A 6,000-nucleotide genomic window follows, 5' to 3' on the forward strand; every position below is an offset into this window, starting at 1 on the left:
TTATCTGCAAAGGGACTCATGTTGGGATTAAAAACCATCAACAGCTCCCCTTTAACAGAGAGGTGGGGGGGGGGGGGAGATACATTGACGAATAAAAAGAAGAAGAAATAAAAACTCCAGACAGTTTTCAGAAAACTTGTAGAAAGAGAATGCAGATTGTCACCTGACCCTGAGGCAAGGCAGCCCTAAATATAATAAAGAGAAGACAACAGAAGAAGGCGAGGCGACGCGACACGGGTAATGTGTTTTCTCTGCTGGTGTCGTCTGGCAGATCTGGGATGATTGAGTGCTGACGCCTGCCTGGGCAGCATCAGAGGAGCTTCAGAGAAACACACACACAGAAATGTGCACAGCGTCTCTCAGACTTACTTGTGTGCGTGCACATGCGCAGCCTCCGTGTTCTCTGACAAAAACATTAAGGCCTATTATAGCTGTCATCTTCTCAGCATCTCTTTTGGTCGAGGGAATATTTCAATGTGATACTTTAATAATGTTATATTGTGTGTGCGTGCGTGTGTGTGTGTGTGTGTTTCCATGGTGAGTGTGTCTTAATTATAACATGGTTTAGTGAATTAGGGCAGAATGTGTAATAGAGACATTTGCATAATGCATTCTGAATAAACCAGTGACAAACAGACCATCGTGCAGACTTTATATGTTATATGCCTTCAATAAAATATAAAAAGAAAGGACCGTTTGCAGCTGTAATCGATTACATTTACTAATAGGACTAACCTGTCTGCTGCATTGTGGAATTGTGAGCGGCAGATACGGAGAAACAGGTGCTGCTACGGAGGAAGTTGATTGGCCTGATTCCATGATCCATTTCCCAAGGCTTCCACACCCCTGCAGCTGTCCAGAATATGAGAAGTGTGTGTGTGTGTGGGGGGGGGGGGGGGGGGGGGTTGTGGAAAATCCTCGGTTTTGGAAAATCCACTTCCTTGTTACTATTCTTCATTAAGTAAGAAACAAAGAAACAACAAACTAAAGTGTGGACTAAAAGACATCCAATAATGTTTCAGATTTACTGAAATGAAACTTAACACCCCTCAGATGATTCTTTAAACCTATTTAAAACATTTCACAACCTCTGAAGGGCCTGGCCTGCTCGTGAATGAGTTTCTCTGATGTTCAAAGCGAAGTCATATAACAGGTTTTTGGAGCTTTTGGCTGTTTTGCATGGCAGAATGTTTTGAACCGAGCGGTGACAGCCTCGACTCAACGGAGGAGTACACTTCCACTCACTTCATTCCTATTGGAAAATGCTTTCCTTTCTCCCTCTCCCTCCTCTCTCTGAAGCTGCAGATCACTTGAAAAGGAAAGAAGAAGGAACATGAATAAAAACTTAAGGCATTTCTCTTAGATATGTCTCCTGATGCTCGTCAGATCTTTAGGACTTAATCACAGGGAAATTCTGGGTTACTGAGAGATTCCGATTTCCTTATCTGTCGTAAAATACCTGAATTTGAAAACACTTGAGAATTTGATCTTTTGTTTAAGAGGTCGGACTTTAATTTCAATGAAAATAAATACAAATTCTGGGCTAAAGATCAGCAAGTAAACTTAAGCGCTCAATAGAGTTATAGGTCCCATATTATACCCTTTTTACACAAGTTAACAGAGTTCTCAGGCACTTACATGAAATATCTTTGGTCAAAATAGCAGAAATTGTAGCAAAAGGGAGAGACTCAGTTCACATACACACACACACGCGGCACAATGATGAAGCAAATAATCACAGGACGTAATAAAAATATTTTTAATCAAGGCTTTATTTTACACTTCTCCCTCATCTACTTTTCACACCAAGACAAATATCTTACAGATCTGAACTAAGAGCGCGTGAGGTTTCAGCTTTGAGCTTTTCATAGTATGGGACCTTTAAGTAATTTTTCCCAAAGTGAATCTATTATATAATTTGCTCACAAACACATCCTTGGAATAAATGCAATAAACTGAAGTCATGAAATTCATCCTGAGTTGAAATCAATATTTTTCACATTAATTTAAAATACAATTTCTTCAATAATTACGGTGAACAAAATGTTTTCCTTCCTGTGCTTAAGTTTTGTGTTTCGGCTTCTGACTGATCTGTCGACTGTCTGCAGGTTCAATAGATCTCGGTTGGGAGGAGCGAAAGCTGAACCGCGCCAGACGTCCATTCCCCCTGAGCCGGAGACATATTGACTGATGTTCCAGGCATAATGAAAACATTCCCTGCAAATTGATTCTGATTGGATATCAGCTATCGGCCGTTCAACAACAGCAAACAGAGAAAATAATCTCTCTCTCTCTCAGATTTAAATGCAACATCTTTGATTTCACTGAATGCAGGTAGGTTTCTCACCCTGCTTGTCCTTTACATGATGTTGTTGACGTGTTGTTGAACACGTGAAGTTTAATTTATTTATGAGTATCGGAGCATAGCAGCAGCAAATCAACACTGATATGCTCATTTTTGTCTGCAGCCATTCTGGCCCAAACTAAATAGATCTGTGTGCACTCATTACACAAATACCTGCACCCGGCGTGTAGCGGCGTGCTATTCTACCAATATAATGTCCAATTCGGCTGAGTAGAAGAACAGAACAGCAAACAGGCATGTCTCAATTTATGCTTGGTGGGCTGGTGTCAGCTGGGATAGAGTTGGGAGGGTCATTTGGCATGACACCAGCAGCTCCAGGGCTGTATTGCTTTCTAATTGAGTGGCCCAGTTGCTCCCCGGTAAAAGATGGAAAACAGCACCCCCTTTTGGAAAATGAATATATTTATTTGAAAGGGCAACCCCAAAATTGATCCATGACCTCCGCGTGCTTTTGATGAGCCGCATAGATATTACGCATTGCTCTTTGCTTTGTAGATTGTTACAAGTGTCACACTTATGCAAATGGACACTAGAGTGTCCTGCTGTTGATCATCCCTCCATTTTCCTCAGGATAACAGAATTATACCCTGGAGAAGTGTGAGACTGAGATCTCTATTGCTCTCGTCTCCTGTCATCGTTCCCACTCCCACTCTCCTCTGCCTTGACATCAACAATCCGGCAGATTAATTAGACAATTGAGGACGCCGCTCTCTCTCAGTATTGGCCCACTGCTTGTGTTTTTCTTTTACTTATAGTCCTTAAACTTGCATCTAATTCTCATTAATGGGGCTTCCTTTGAGTAGTAAACTCAGAGAAAAGAAAATTAAGTCTCTTTTCCTGCAAGCCTCCTGCAGTTTATCCACCCCCCCCCCCCACCCACCCAACCAAAAAAAAAAGTAATCTGGTTTGAATCATTCATTTGGCAAGGGAAAGTATCACACCAGGCAGCTTTGTTAGCTGAATAAATTAATTATGAGAGAAAAGAGACATTTTAATTTCACTTTTCCTAGCTGTTGCTTTTGTCTAATAATATATGCTTTATATCAATATATATTCTTGACGGTAAAATATATAGGTGATTTGTGAGAGCAAACGCCGCTTCATGGTCTTCCTTTTAAAGTCTGTCGTCTCTCCCTGGACACAGGTCCCGGTTAGTTGCCTTGGAAACCGGCATACAGCTATTCTGAGAACAGGAGTGTTTAAAGGTATGTCACACAAGAACTCTCTGGTCAAGCTGATATAGTGCGATGAAAATCCAAGGACACGACTCGGTGACTCCTGCGAAATGAGAATTAAAAAGTTCCATTTTGGCAGCGCTGAAAGCAAACGCTGCATTGCTCGAGGTTTAGGAACACGTCTCTTAAAGTGGAGGAATCAATACAGAAAATAGCAAATGGATTTTCTATTTCTTTTCATGTACAAGTGTGGGTTGCCGCACTGTCTCTTATTAGCACTTTTAGTCTCGAGTCTGTGGCACACACACACAGATTGACTCTTACATTCCTGTTCACCATCGATGCCTTAATCGCTGCATTAATTACATGTGTCTGAAGTGTGAGCCTCTTTTTTTTTTCATTCCTGGCACTCCTTGCAGTAAATCATTATGCTTGACACCATCTTGGGTTCCACTCTTTTTATTCATGCTCTTTGAGGTGGCTCCCAGGCCTAATTAAGGCAACATCCCTCTAACCCACCTGTTGGGATTGTCTCTGCCTCCACTGCATATGTATCACAGACGATGTAAAGACGCAGGCAATGAAGTCATCACAAGTTGAGCAAAGGAAGGCAACAGCAGGCAAATCTTTGATTAGTTCACGCCATTAAAAGAACAGAATTATATTATTATTGTATTATTATTTCCAGCCTGTTATTCTCTTTTAGCTGTGTTTTCTTACTGGACGTTCTAGCCCGTCTCTCCTCGTTATTAAAGACGTTATATCGATTCCATGTCTCCTTCTCCGCACTCTGTCTGTTAGTTCCCTACGGGACACAACAAGGATTCCGGAAAAACTGCTGAATGGATCTTAATGAATAATAATCTGAAGATGGGTCGTGGTCTAAATTAGTTCCCATTAAATTTTGTGAGTGATCTGGATACCCATCTGGATACAAAAAGAAAATCTAGATTTTCCAATTGCTTATAATAGAACCTTTAAAAAAATATTACATTCTAACATTTAAAACTCAATTTACGGATTCAAAGATCAGTTAAAAATACATATCAAAAACTCAGATTGACTTTTACTTTTCATGGTTGGTGTATAAAGATACCAAGAACAATCTAGAACCTTTTGGTGATGATCCAGATCACCATGTGGATGATTTTCTGGTTTTCTTATGTTTTACACAACTCTAAATTCTTCCATCTTGAGTCAAGGTGAGAGAGCAGAATAGATAAGGCAAGTATCATCATCACCATTCACGAAGCTCAAGGCTAGATGGGAATTTTGTTTTTTATCATGTTAATCTATTCTTTCCTAAGAGCTGGTTGACATGAATGTTGCAGTAAACAGCAGAGAGAATGGTCCAGGTAACTTAAAAGGGGAGGTGAAAGTTCAATGGTGATGGCAAAGCAGCCACACAAGGGTCTAGGGAGCCACCCCAGAGGCTGGGATTCAATCACAATTCAACCATGACGAAGACAGAGAGGAAGAGATGGGAGACAAAGCGAGAGAGTTTGAGAGGAGAGAGAATCAGATTACCATACTGTTAAAGGAAGGGGAGGGTGACGCTCATCTGACCTGATTTCAATGGCAGAAGCGTAAGAAATGAAGTCCTCGGCTCGTCTGCTCCGTCCCCTGACCTCGCCGGGGAGCGCCGTGTGTGAGAGGGGAGACGTGGGATTTGCCATGCTTGGAGTGAGATGGTCCCTAATCGTCCGGAGGCTGGGTTCGAGTAGCTTCGACTAGGTGCATCCGCTGTCGAGTGACAGGCAGGAAAAATCTGAAAGGCTAAAAAGTGATAATCAGTGATGTTTTCTCTTAAACAAGCAACGGAGCGCGGTTTGTACGCGTGCTGCTCGGGGTTCTATGCGATGAGGCCGTCAGAAGCTGCCATTCCCACAGCTAAGACACAAGTCATTTCACCTCAGCCCCACTCTGATGCACATTCAGTGGGGCTGTAATCGTGCCCTGCACTCTCTAAGCTCATGCTGTATGTGCCACTGTTGCTCGTCTCTGCAGCTGATTGGCTGGATGAAGGGTTTTTAGCCCGCCCAGCTCTGTTTTAGCCTTAATTCCAGTTTATTTTATTCCCATTCCCGGCTACTTTCACTCATCTTTAAACACGTGCAGTTATTGTGTCACACAATTTAACCATTGTAACGCAACAATGTGCTCATGTAACGTGTGTGTGTGCTTGGTTCTCTTTCCTGCACCTACATCATCACGCAGTATGTTTGTCTTGGACTATTGATTCATGCAGCCCAGCAGCAGCAGATATTAAATGAAAAGTAGAAGAGGTTGAGGCTGACAGGGAGAGCAATGTAGAGAGCGTGCAAAAAAAAAGAGAGGAAGTAGCTGTTGGCAAGTGTGTCAAACGCAAATGAGGCCGAACATTTTATGCTGTGAAAAATTGAAAATGTAGATCTTCACAGACCTGCGCTCCCAGTTGTTCCAGTGTTTTAAGCGTCACCC

This window comes from Brachionichthys hirsutus, unplaced genomic scaffold, assembly GCF_040956055.1.
Source record: "Brachionichthys hirsutus isolate HB-005 unplaced genomic scaffold, CSIRO-AGI_Bhir_v1 contig_1478, whole genome shotgun sequence".
Taxonomy (NCBI): domain Eukaryota; kingdom Metazoa; phylum Chordata; class Actinopteri; order Lophiiformes; family Brachionichthyidae; genus Brachionichthys; species Brachionichthys hirsutus.